The 14,477-nt window shown below is 36.5% G+C and overlaps 1 non-coding gene and 1 pseudogene across 1 annotated transcript; one reads left to right on the top strand and one right to left on the bottom strand.

The window, feature by feature from the left end:
- The first annotated feature begins 198 nt into the window (after positions 1 to 198).
- On the top strand, positions 199 to 304 carry LOC111812732. Its single transcript, XR_002818152.1, has one exon. It is a non-coding gene; the product is annotated as a U6 spliceosomal RNA (small nuclear RNA).
- Positions 305 to 12,871: 12,567 nt separating this feature from the next.
- On the bottom strand, positions 12,872 to 13,733 carry LOC101578442 (annotated as a pseudogene).
- Positions 13,734 to 14,477: the final 744 nt, after the last annotated feature.

Below are 14,477 nucleotides of genomic sequence, written 5' to 3' on the forward strand. Positions count from 1 at the left end.
TCAGCCTGTTTACAGCCTCCCAAGAGCTGGGATTACAGGCATGCACCACCACACCCAGTCTCAGTGGTCCTCTCAACCCACCCCAGGGGCAGAACTGGCATGGCAGGCCCAGAGATCAAACCATGGGTCCTTGCGCCTGCTTGCAGGTGCTTTAATCTGGCTGGCTCGTAAATATTTAAAAGTTTGAAACAAATAATAGTGCTCGCTTCAGCAGCACATATACTAAAATTAGAACAATCCAGAGAAGATTAGCCTGGCCCCTGAAAAGGATGACATGCAAATTGGTGAAGCATTCCATATTTTCAAAGTAAACCAAATCCACATGTGTAAATATCATGTAGTCTCCCTAGTGTAAGAACCTGAGAAATAAAAATTGAAAGGCATAATGCAACTAAAAGGAAAGCAAGAATTTAAGGATTAAACAATGAAGAAAGGGCAAGGAGAAAAGCTAGGAAACAAGGCAGGAGTGAAACCATACATTTATATACACTAGATAGTTAAGGCAATGATCCTGAGGATCTCCATCAGGGTTTTGAAACCAGCAGTAAATTGGTAAGAGTCTCACCCTGACTAACTGTATGTGCTGATAGCTGTGAACTAAGCAACTGCACTGAGGATAGCAATGTGTAATAGAAGGGTCACGCTTGGAATGCCTGTCATTCTGGTCTTGTAAATATGCACTTCTTCTCATGTCAAATCAATTCTGCTATACTGTCTCTCAAGTAAATGTTTGTTTTTTTAAAAAAAAGGTAATAAAAGAAAATAAGAGACAGGAACATAAAAGAAAGGAAGAAACAAATAATGATCATAATTCAAGTAGCCACTAATTTTTTTCTGGACTATTACCATATATCAACCATTTTGGAACACAAAGTATCCCTTATTTAAGTTTTATCAAGGAATTGCCTATATGATCTCTCTGTCATTTTGTAAGTACATCAATTGAGGAGTAGACAAGAAAAATATTACAGTGTATGAGTCTTAAATTATGCCCATAAAAACACAAAGAAAACTGAGGTAAATTTGAATACATTCATAATAGAAGTTCATTCATTGAATAATGAGTATAAGGAAATATTTTTTTTCTAGGTGTTATAATTAGTTCTCATAGAATTGAACCAACCAAAGAAAGGAAAGCAGTAGTAAATTCAACAGTTTCTCCCCTTGGGCTGCTAGACAAAACTTACATTTTTCTCATTAGATGTAGTTGAAATGAACTTGAAATGGATCTTCAGCAGCACACTTAGGTTGCAGTTAATTAAAGCTAAGTTCTGACTGAGTCAAATAATCAGTGAACCCTGTCCTACATTCATTGTTCTGGAGAGGAAAGAAGAAGCAGTTCTTAAGAGGATGGGAATGAGTGACTATGTCACTTTTGCAATATACCAATTATTTTAGATTTTCTGTCTCTGTCTTGAAATCTAAGCTTTTTTTAAAAAAAGTTATCTGGCTTAAATTCATGGTCTTTAGTACCATGTGGTGTGGATTCACCTCCTATAGTCAGATTTGCAATATTCAGCAAGTACCCTCCTGCTATCAAAGGATGAAGACAGATATTCTTTAACCCCCTACAGGTGCCAGCCTGCAGCTGGCTAGAGATACAGGAAAGAGAAGCATTTTCAATTAACCTTATAGCCTAGATTACAAATACTGGTTGAATTTAATAAATATTGAACATTGATGGGGCTTTGAGACTTTCCAGGTTATTTTTAAAATAAAGAGAAAAAAAAAAAAAGAAAGAAACCAAGAAACAATAGACTGATTTTCTTGGAGGTAGAAGAAGAGAAAAAAAGATGTGTGAGTGGGTTTAAACAAAAATTAAAATTGCATAACTTAAAGAAAAATAAAATCAGTTTATGATTATATGCCCTGAGTCCTGACACTGTTATTCATAAGAGAAGTATGCAGTAATCATGGAAGAACACCAGCAGTAGAAAGGGAATTCCCCAACCCACTCTAATCATTGAATGCAACTTAATGAATAAGTATAAAGGGACTTTGTTTCTTCCTATGAGAATGCTCTCTGACATACTCTTATTTTGTTTTTTCCTGCTGAACTCTTAGATGATTATTTTGTGAATATGGTCGAATATTTACTAAGCGGTGGGTTCTTACAGGGATACAATGCTAACATTAAATGTACTAAAGAGATTTAAAGTTTCACAGGGATATTCCTATATGAAGCCAAGCCTAGGTTTCTGTTCTAGCTGAAATTGTCAGTTACATTGTGTCCCACACAAATTACCATAAGAAGTTCCAGTTCAAAATTGGTTCCTGTGGTTGTCTACTTACTCCCTGGGTGGGAAAAAGAGCATATGGATAAGAAGAAATGGCAGCCTGTTATTCACCTCTAATGAGTATTGAATGATTTACATAATAAGAACACATCCAGGGAGATATAAATAACCTAAAAGCCGAATACATTACTCTTTTGAATTTGGTAATGAATTCACTTGACTCCTTACCTAATGTTATCATTTGCTGAATAAATACACCACATCCATGAATATATACATTATTATATCAATGTTTTTGGTAGGCAACCCAAGAGATTATGTGTTTTCTTAGTGATATAGAAACAGCAGAATAGTATAAGAACCGAATTAAAGCTCCTATCTGAGAATTTCATGTGTTGATCACACTCTAAAAAGCAACCCCCCCTTTCTTAATGCCCTTGCTTGTCTGTGGAAGATAAGGCTCTTTGAAACTATTACTGTTCTGTGGTATACATCATCTATCTGAATTATACGTGACACCAGCACTTGGAAGGTATTCAAAGCATAACCACAAAGTTAAGTATTTCACCTTGATGAATTCTTCCTTAGGGATAATTCTGTTGAATATTTTTTTTTTCATTTTCAGGGATCTTATTACGTTTTGTGATTTATTTTAATTGGCTCCAGAGATCTCTAATGGCCAATACTGGAATTGTATATACGTATGCAATTACATTTTAAAAGACCCTATAATAATGGCCTACAAAATGCACTGGATTAAAAAAAAAAAAAACAGAAAAATAGCCTAAACACTTACTACTTTTTTCAAATTTCAACTGTGTCATTTCCTCAGAGCCCTGCATAATATTAGACATTGTAGGTATTGAAAAACCTGAAAATAAGTATAATTGTACAAACAAATCTATTGTTCTCTATGACATTTGTTATATCATTAAATAATAGCTTTCATTCCAGCATGGATGACTCACAGGTGTTATTTTTTATATTTGTATATTACTCTTGGGATGGCTTCTATATTACTTAAACAATTTTGAAAATATTCAAAACAATTTTAAGTGTTTTTCAAAATTTCAAACTACTCCATGTACTTTTTTGAAAAACATTCTCACAAGCTTTAACAGAGAGCACATTGGCCAAGCAATGGCCGTGACTCATCCACATGGCTGACACTGACAAAGGTTTTACAATCTGAGGTACAGGATCTCAGGATAAATCCCGAGGGGATTTCACTGACCTTATCAGACTCAAAAGCTAAAACTCTTGTTGCACAGGTCCTGCTTTACCTTGGTCTTAACCATACAGCAGAAAAGTATAAAAACAAAATATAAGAAGTAAAGCCATGCTGTTATGTTGAGCTGTAGGGGACTCGGGTCAACAATTTCTGACTTTGCCAGTCAAGCGGAAGACTCAACACTATTATGGGCTACTGGACTCTTTTAGAATATTTTGCTGAGTTTACGCACCTATAATATTCAAATAATGGAACTTAACAACAAAAAGGGGATGCAGATGAATGTTCCATTTTGTATCTGTGTATTCAAATGGCTGCGATCAATATACAGTTACATTCTCTCAATGAATAGAGGGATTTGTTCTAATGGTGTTTGTAAGTAGGATATCATGTCTGCATCTTGTACAGCAATTAAGCACTAGGAAGAATGTATGCAATGTGTTAATTATTGAAACTGTCCTACCAGTTTGGTTTGGAACTGTCTCAATAAACTTTTGTTGAGACAAAACTTTGCTATTTGTTTCTCAATAAATTTATGGAAAAAATAAAAGATAAAAAATAAATAATATAAAATAAAAAAACAAAATACCCTTCTCTGACAAAACTAATCAAAAAAAGGGAATACAAATGAACAACCATTTTATATCTGTATACTCAGGATAGATATACAGCTTCATTGTATTAATTCAGTGAATAAAGGTTTGTTCTAATAGGTTTTGAGACAGGATATTAGGCCTGTATCTTATACAATGAATAACCACTAAGATGACAATATGCAACATATTAATTATTGAAAATGTGCTAGTAATCAATTATAAAACTGTCTCATTGCTATATGTTTCTCAATAAAAATATATTTAAAAATGCAAAAAAAAATTCAAACTACTTGAAAACTGCTTAACCCATAAAAACACTAGGACTGCCTTGTCAGTTTACGAGTTGGCAAAATTTCGTATTCATACAAAAGACCACTTGCATTTGCATAAATCCACATCATTAAATATTATTTTTTAATCTATTAAAAAATATTTATTTGGTACAGGGTCTCACTATACAGCACTGATTTGTAGTGATTCTCCTATTTCAGCCTCCTGAGTGCTAGGATTACAGGCATGCACCACATGCTGAGCTTCAGTAGCCAGCAGGCATGTCCAGGACAGACCCATATAATATAATTTTTTAAAAATTGGGGCCAGGTAGATAACTCAGCGGAATAAGTGCTTGCCTGGCAAGCACAGGGTCCTGAGTTCAATCCCTGGTACCGCCAAAAAAACTATTTTTTTATAGTAAAGTATTATTATAAAATATTGTTGCTTTAAAATTAAGTGAGTTAATAATAAGATTTGTTTAGCCTAGTGGTATGAAAATTAGCAGCATACTTTTGGTTGCATAAAAGCTGAAAACAAAAATTAAAAATCATAACTTTTTCATGCCTAAATTTCTGAAACATGGGGATACATTCAAATGTTCAAGATAGTTTATTCCTTTGTTGAATGTGTATTACCGTACCAAACCCATCATCAAAACCATATAGTACTTCTTATGTTTACACATAAGTCCAAAAATCTAACCATATACAACCTTGAAGCAGGACAGTCCCACAATATTCCTTTTCTTGTCTCCGGCCTTCATTCACCACCCCCTTCTTTTTGAACAATCATCTACCCGAGAGACTTCATAGCAGCAACTGGCATGTCATGACAAGCAGCCCATATTCAGAAATCCAGAATGACAGGCACTCCAAGCATGAAACTACTATTACAGATTACCATCTGCAGTGCAGTAGCTTAGTTCACAGGTATCAGTATATATAGTTAGTCAGGGTGAGAATCTTTCCAATTAACTGCTAGATTAAAAAAACTTCTGGAGATTCTCAGGATCATTGCCTGCCCATCTTCTACATATAACTATATGACTTGACATTGTCATGTTTCCTAGCTCTTCTCTTTTCCCCCTCTTGATTAGTTAGTCCTTGAGATCCTGCTTTCCTTTTACTCTTCTATTATAGCTTTCTATTTGTATTTCTTCTTTTGAGTTCTTATACTAGGGAGACTATACGACATTTACACATGTGTGTCTGGTTTATTTCACTTATGAGTATATGTTCAAGTGGCATCCACTTCAATATAAAGGCTTCGAGTTTATCATTCCTTTTTTTCTTTTTTTTGCGGAACCATGGATTGAACTCAGGCCCTTGTGCTTGCCAGGGAAGCGCATATTCCACTGAGCCATCTCCCCGGCCCGAGTTTATCATTCGTTATAGCTGAGTAATACTCCCTCATGTAAAAATACCACATCTTTTTCAACCATTCCTCAGGTGATGGGCATCTTGTTTGTTTCCAAGATGAAGTATATAATTCTTTAGGCCTATTTTTTAAAAATATATTCTAATTTTTAAATGTTTTTTCATCATATTCTATAGGGACTTAAAGTTCAACATATCAATACTTGATGAAAAATACCTGTTCCATGTTATGCCTAAGATGTTTGATATTCAGACAGATAGTGAGGTTAAGCTTAACAGCCCTAGGTTGTATGGTAATAACAGTGAGCTTGTCTTCTGGATGGTTAACAACCTAAGTTTGCAGACCAAAATGAGAGAAAAAGGAGGGCCACAAGGAAAGCCAACATTTTGAACCTAGCCTTCCAAGGTCACTTAAGACTCAGGACATATGACAAGTTGTACTGTGACATCATGTAACTCGGTAGTGTCCCAAATTTTCTGATCAAGTCGATTATGGGGCCAAAGAGCTAAGTGATCGATGATGTAGAGTGTACCTAAGGAGAGTAACTTGGAGAGAAAACATTCTCTCAGGCTTTCACAGAGAGCACATTGGCCAAGCAATGGCCGTGACTCATCCACATGGGTGACACAGACAAAGGTTTTACAATTTGAGGTACAGGATCTCAGGATAAATCCTGAGAGGATTTCACTGACTTATCAGACCCAAAAGCTACAACTGGTGTTGCATAGGTCCTGCTTTACCTTGGTCTTAACCATATAGCAGAAAAGTATAAAAACAAAGTATAAGAAGTAAAGCCATGCTGTTATGTTGAGCTGTAAGGGACTCAGATCAACAATTTCTGACATTGCCAGTCAAGCAGAAGACCCAACACTATTATGGACTACTGAACTCTTTTAGAATATTTTGCTGAGTTTACACACATATAATATTCAAATAATGGAACTTAACAACAAAAAGGGGAAGAAAAAGAAAGGTCCATTTGGTATCTGTGTATTCAAAGTGCTTAGGATAGATATATAGTTACATTCTCTTAATGAATAGAGGGATTTGTTTTAATGGTGTTTGTAAGTAAGATATCAAGTCCCAGTCTTGTACAGCAATTAACCACTAAGAAGAATTTATGCAATGTGTTAATTATTGAAACTGTCCTACCAATTTGGTTTGAAACTCTCTCATTGCTATTTGTTTCTCAATAAAATTATGGAAAATAAAAAAAAAACATATAGTAACATAAGTAATTGAAATGTCTATTATGACAGAATATCTTTTAAAATAGCATTTATTCTTCAGGGATAAGCAAAATTAAATGTCAATTACTAATACACAGTGTTTAAAATGCATTAATTCTTTAAGGAAACATATACACTTATTCCACTAGGAAAAAGTTTCCATTCTGTACTAATAGAAGAATTTCCTTCCACTGATATTCTCAATGTGTAAATTTATGCTTTGAATTATATTCATGACATCGTTTCAGGATCTCTGTTTGGTTGACCAAAAATTCAGTTTAAGACAAGTTAAAAATGTTTGGCCGAATAGCTCAGTGGATTAAAGCACCTTCAAGCAGGTGCAGGGGCCAGGGGCCTGCCATGCCAGTCCCACCCCCAGGACATGCTGAGATGGCAATTGAGACTGGGCGTTGTGGTGCTCCTCTGTAATTCCAGTGCTTGGGAGGCTGTCAACAGGCGGATCACTATGAGTCTGATCTAGTAGTGAGACCCTCAACACCCTGTAGGCCCTTCCCTAAAAAATACAAAAAGAAAGAAAAAGAAAGAAAGAAAGAAAGAAAGAAAGGAAGGAAGGAAGGAAGGAAGGAAGGAAGGAAGGAAGGAAGGAAGGAAGGAAGAAAAAGAAAGAAAGAAGAAAGAAAGTAGTTGGAAAAGTCTTTCACTCAGATGACAACTGAAAATACTGACAAAGCTTTGCATTTCAATTTTGAGCATAAACGGCATATAGGCTTGCAAGTAATGAAGGACAGAAGCACTTTTGTAGGGATGCAATCTACGAATAAAGGCAAATGCATTAGTTGAGGTGAAGAGTCATGTGTCTTTTGCCTTTCAGGCATTTCAGAATGCCCATTCCCCAGAAGAGGACCACTACAATTCAAGTGGGAACTAGAATTCCATCGTGTTTGTGCAGGATTAAGTATAGTGAAGTCTGCAGCCATTGCAGTAGGCAGAATTTGAAAGATAGAATATTAGCAAAGAGAAACAAAAGTGAAGGAGCCCTCAAACATATGTCCTAAGCCTTAAATCCTTGTTGATGGTCAACTGTGTGTGAATAGGAGTCTAGAAAGCTTTATGGAAAAGACTGAAAAAAATTAGCTGAAGGAAGGGCTTAACTGAAAGACTGAAAGAACTGAGATCAAATTTTAATTGCTTTCCAAATCAGGTGGAGAGAATTTTGAACACCTCAAAATTAGAGGCCATTATTGAATTCCTTTTCTTTCCCATTGAAACTCAAGAAGGGATTCAACTTATTAATAAAAATTATGTTGCAGAACAAACTAATTTTGGCTTATGCATATGGCCACCCCAAATCCAAGCCTGTAAATTTTGATGACTCTCTATTGATTAAACTGGTTTTTAGAACAAAGTGGTCCTCTTCAGAGAAAGGGAACTGATTTCTTATGTCTGCTGGTAGTTATCAAGAGTGTAAACTACAGGTGAAAATGAGACAGAGAATAACACAAAAATGATGCAAAAATTACCAATATAGCAGAATTGCAGAAAAGACCACAAGTCAGCTGCATAACCTGCTCAAGGACACAAGTGATAACATAATTGATCCACGTGATGGGAAACAGCAATGGAACAAAAAAATCAATCATAAAATAAAAAGCCACCAAATCAGTAAATTCTAGAACTCAAGCTAGAATAATTGAAAAATATCTTTGTACATACTTTTAACAAACACCAGATATATTAAATGAAATAGCATATAAATTTATAACAGAATAATAGAAATCATACAAAAATTAAGAAAATAACTGGGGAAAAAGTCTAAAAATCATACATAGTTTCACTAATCGAAAAATTGCTCATTTTAAAATATATTTAACCGGAATATTGTGCAAAAGGAGGAGAGCATGGGGCATTTTATTTGAGTTATGGCCATTTCAAATTTTATGAAGAAGTATAGACCAGTAATGCAATCAAATCCAAAGCAAGATAAATACAAATAAAATCAGCATCAGCATCTTATTGTCATGAGAATGAAGCCAGTCATAAAGAGCACATTTTGAAAGCAACCACTGAACTGGGAATTAAAACAATGCATTCCCTTGAAGATCACTGATATGGGTGGGTGAAGGTTTGTTTTGACTAGGAATAAGAGAGTCAACAATATGTGCAACTGACCAGGGATGCAGCTCAGCAGTGCAGCTCTGCCTAGCATGGTCATACTTAATTTCCAGTCAAAAACAAAGAAGAATTCATGTAAATATATATATATATATATATATATATTGGTGGAACCAGGGATTGAACTCAGGCCCTTGCACTTGCCAAGCAAGTGTTTATTCTACTGAGCCATCTCTCCGGCCCATAAAAATGTTTGTAAAGTGCTAAAAGAACAAATGGTTTCTGCATTGTGGATATCATTGAATACTTTTGATTTAAGCCTTTTCTTCTAAACGGTGCTCAGTACATTAATTTTTTTTGCATAAATAACCACTTATATCACATATTGCTTAGAATTTTATTTAACTAATTTTAAACAATTTAATTAAGATATAATTGTTATACAAACCCCTGTACATACTTAATATTTACAACTTGATGACTTTGAAGATAAGTATATGACTATGAAACTATAATCACAACCTACCCTATAAACATGCTTATCATAGCTCATACTTTTCTTCCATCTTACCTTTATTTAACTGCATGAAAAGAAAGCAAAATCTACAAATTGAGAATAGTTTTAGGAATGAAAAATGTACTGAACTGTACACAGAGTGGAAGGTATTATTCACTGTTTGTTAAAGAGTATATTTTATCAAACATTTCTTTTTAGCATCATTATCAAATATACAGCTAAAGTGTATGGGGGTTTTCTTTCATGTGCAACTCCATTCTATTGGTTCACCTGTCTATTTTTGTGTCAATGCTGTGCTGCCTTATTACTTTAATTTGAAATCTTGGATTAGAGTGTCTACCTTTTTCTTATCTTTGCTCATGATTTATTTAGCTACTTACATTATCCTCTGATTTCATAGAAATGTTAGGATTACTCTTTCCATTTCTATGAAGAATACTACTAGAGACTGGATGTGGTGACATGCCTGTAATCCCAGCTTTTGAGAGGCTGTAAACAGGCAGATCACTACAAGTCCAAGCTAGTAGTGAGACCCCGAATACCCTGTAGACCCTTCACTGAAATACAAAATAATAAAAAAAGAATACTAGTAATATTGTTATTAAAATTTCACTACATTTGTATGCCTTTTTTTGGTAATATGGTCATTTCCAAAGTATTGATTCTGCCTGTCTAGGTGAGATCTTTCCATTTTCTAGTACCTTCAATCTTTTACTTCAGAGTACTATAGTTTTTGTTTTCATCTGCTTCTACATTTTTATTTCTTCAGAGCAAGTGCCTAGAAATGATCCATCTCTTTCATTTTAAAAGCAGAAAAAAACAATAAAATCAATACAGAATTTCAAAACAAGATGATAAGAAATTGACAATGGTTATTTGGTAATCTAAACAACTATTTTTGAAGATAAGAATATGCAATATGAGTACTATAGTTTTTATAGAGATTATTGTTCTGATTGCTTAGGTTGATTATTAGGTATGTATTTTTTATTTACGGTTAATAAAAGTGTTTTCCTGCTTCATTTCTCAGTATGTTCCTTCTTGGTGTATTGGAATAATGTTGATTTAATATGTTTATTTTGTGTCTTGCCACTTTGCTGAACTTATTTATTTACTCTAGTAATTTTCTGGTAGAGTTTTTCAGTCATATATATTTTAAAAAATCATATCATTACAAATAAAGATAGTTTGATTTCTAACTTGTAACTTCATATCTTTTTTATTTCATTTTCTTGCCTGATTACTTTAGGTAAGTTTCAAAGCCTATTGTGAGGAAGATTTATTAGAATAAACACCCTTGCTTTTAGCCTCATTTTATAATAAATGCTACCAGATTTTCATCATTCAGTGTGTGGTTGCATGTGCGTTTGTCACAGTTTTTATCAGGTTGAGGTGTTATGGATTACATCTATATGTCCTCTAAAATCCTCATACACTGAAAGGTGGGGCTTTTGGAAGAGGACTGGTCCATGGGAGTACTATAGCTGACTAGGTGCTACAAGGTGAATCTTTACTAGAAGTGGATGGTCACTGGGACATGACCTGAAAGGATGTAGTGTCACTCTTAGCTCCTTCATTTTCCCTTTGCTTACTGGTCATTATTATGTGAGCAGCAGTTTTGCATGGCAGGTACTTCCACCATGCTTGTGCCCTGATGTCAGTTGATTATGGACTGAAATCTCTAAAAATTGTAAGTCAAAATCAAATTCTTCTCCTTTAGTTTGTTTGTTTATTCCAACAGCTGTTGGAGCTGTTGGAAGCTGCTAGTTCTCTTGGGCTGTTCAGCTGGAGGACCTTGTCATGCTGGCTCTCATGATGAACTTTGGTTCTCATCTTTAACATTGCTTCTTGGCTCAAGAGGAGAAAGTGGTGCACTGTTCTACCTTCTGAAGGAGCTTGTTGCGTTGGCTTTCCTGATGGGAACTCAGTTTTCGTTATCACTGGAGGAGCTCGGGACCTCACTGCTGCTGAATATGGCTGTGGCACTTTTGGGGGAACTCTGGTACTTACGTTGAGCATTGCTTCCTGGATTCAGCTCAGATCCCTCATCCTGCTAGCACAGATCTTCATCCTGGTGACATAGATTTCATAGCTTCCAACACTGACCTTTGGGCCTTTCCTACACACATCCAGGAAGTGAGCTTGTGTGAGACTTTGTTGGGTTGTAGGCCTCCAGTTGGACTTGTGGGAGGCATTATAATGAGCTCTAGATTTTCAGCTGGAATTATGCAGAATATTAGGATCTATGTCCTCAGCTGGAATCTTTAGCTTTCATGTCTTGGACAGATTTATTGCACTTCCTATATATGCTTTTTGGGTGATTCATTATAAAATACTATTATAAAAATGTGTCCTATATTATATTGTTTCCTTTTTTAAAAAAGCCAGCAGATAGATAATCTGGGAGAGAAGATTTTAAGGCAGTTCAACATTCAGGCTGTGGCAAGAATCATTTTAACGTTTATGCTAAGAAACAGAAGCAAAAATCCCATTTTAAAAGTTTTCTCTTTTGCTCACGTGGAAAAACCTGTAAAGCTTGGCAGTAGAAATTGTGGTTGCTAAAAAGAAGAAACCAAGTACTTTGCATCAGGACGATAGGAAAAGTGACTTCAAAATATCACAGAAATCAGCAAGACCTGTTCCCCTGAGACAAAAGAATGCAAAAGTAAAAAGAGAGACTCAGGCCATTCTACTTGAAAATAGAGGCCTATGGAATTGGTTTTGTTCTATTCATTTCTCAGATCTCAGCTACTCAGGCATTTAGAGACCTCTGTATCCATGACATAAGGGAGCCCAGATATGACTTACGATGTTAGGAGACCTTGGCATCATCCATGTTGTACTGATTTTATAAGAATGCATAATGTTGGAGCTGGGGAGATAGTTCAGTGGAATAAGCACTTGCCTGGCAAGTGCAAGGACCTGAGTTCAATCCCCGGTTCTGCCAAAAAAAATGCATAATGCAAAAATTCTGAGATCAAAAATTCTTCCCTGAGAAGCAAAATAAGCTTTGGGAGGTCAGGCAGTGTGGCTCAAGGAGCATCATTCCTGAAGCTGTAAACGTGAAGCCAAAAGTGTTGTAGAGATTTAGAATGTTGGAGTATCCAGGAAGATGGAATGTCTTCTCAGAAATGCCACAGGCATTGAGAATATCCTGCCAACTGAGAAGCCATGGGAGGTTCTGCAGGTGATGCAATAGGGGTGGTAACATCAAAACCTTTAGGAGTTCACATCTTCGTCCTAGTTGCTGACCATGGATCTATAATATTTAATGTCTGCTCTACTAGGTTTCCACATTTCTTTGGTCCTACTAGTTTCTATCCATGTATCCATCCCTTTCAAAATAGAAGTGTTCCTTTTTCTTCTTCTAGGAGGTTCCCATGGAGTGTCAAGCTCCAGAGCTGAGGGAGGGCAGCTAGTCTGTTCACATTCCCCTGGCACTGGATGCTGATGGTATGAAGATAGAGGACACTCAGTTTGAAGAATGTCATTAGGACAGGGTCAATGGAAGTCAGGTCACTGAAGGACAGGTCAATCTAGGCCAGGTTCTCTGGGTGCTCCAGCACTGTAAAACAACCCAGTTGAAATCTCCCAGGTCACTGAGGACACTGTTACTCAATCACTGGGCCAGTGACTTCCCTACTCTGAATGCTTCAGTGGTTGTAGCCCTGCCCTTCTATCCTCACTGTTGTTTATTATCAGTCTGAGCCCAAAAAAACAATAGAAAGACTGGATTAATATAGCTTCAGGATCTCACTGAGTTTAGTCCTGGCTCAAAGTGAGCCTCGAGCCACTGAAACTTCTCACATATATTGAGGGCTAAAAGCCGGCTAAGGAATGTGCAAAACTAATTTTGTGAATACAAACTACTGTCTCTATTACCTTCTGGTATTCACCAAACTCTTAAGTTCAAACAGTGCTAGCCAATAACATCCCAGGTGAAGGAAGGGTCAAAGAACAGATGGGGCACTCCCAGGAAATGCTATTATCTGTGGCCTTGTATACCAGCTTGCTGGAGTTTACAAGAGACGACAGGTCTCCCTGGGCTCTGTTTCTTGCTTTTTGCTCCCTTGGGACATCAAGCCTCTGTCTCAGATAGCTACACCTCACTAACCAGATCTTGGTGGACATGGGTGCTTCTGACGAGTAGTCTGGAGGGGACTCCTGCACCAATGTGTCTATGTACTCCTGCTTGCTCATAGTTCAGACCATCATTTGCCACCCGCAGGCACTAGCCCTGGGAGTCTGGGTGAGACCTGTCACTGATGCCTGACACTCCACCACTAGGGATTCACTCCTTTGGGTTCTGGGATTGTTCTCTCTTAGAATGGAACTATCAGTCTTTTGCAATGTGGTATAAATTATCCCCTCAGGTTCCAATTTGTTAGGTAATGTAAACCTGAGAACAGGATTTTCCTGGAGACTAGACAGAGTCAGGGAATTCTGTTCCCCTTGTAGTCAACTCTCTCACACCCTCTGTGCCATCAAATTGCTTCAGGGTTACTCTGCACAACTCCAAGGTAACTACATTCATCACCACATCCCAGCTGGAGCCCCAAATGTAGCCACCTAAGTTCTATAACCTGAATTTCAAATTTCAAGGCTACTTGGCTTTGACAGTCTATTCTGACACCTTTTTGGCTCATCCCTGACATTCTTTCTCTCAGATAGTATTGGCGATTTATTGTTTTGTCTGCATGCACCTATGCTCATGTATAGAACACGTCTGATCCCCACCCTGATCAAGCCTGATGGCCTACACTCTTCTTGGTCATTGCATTTGCCTATCACGTGGATCATCACATGCAGGCGCCATTTGTACAACCACTTAGGTGGAAATGAAATGTGATTTAATCACAAAAGATATATTACTAAAGTCTTGGAAAGTTTTCAGAAATGATATTTCTTCTTCTATTCTTACCAGCTCTGATATTGTTTAAATCA

The sequence above is a fragment of the Octodon degus genome, unplaced genomic scaffold, assembly GCF_000260255.1.
Source record: "Octodon degus isolate 3935 unplaced genomic scaffold, OctDeg1.0 scaffold00139, whole genome shotgun sequence".
In the NCBI taxonomy this organism is placed as follows: Eukaryota; Metazoa; Chordata; class Mammalia; order Rodentia; family Octodontidae; genus Octodon; species Octodon degus.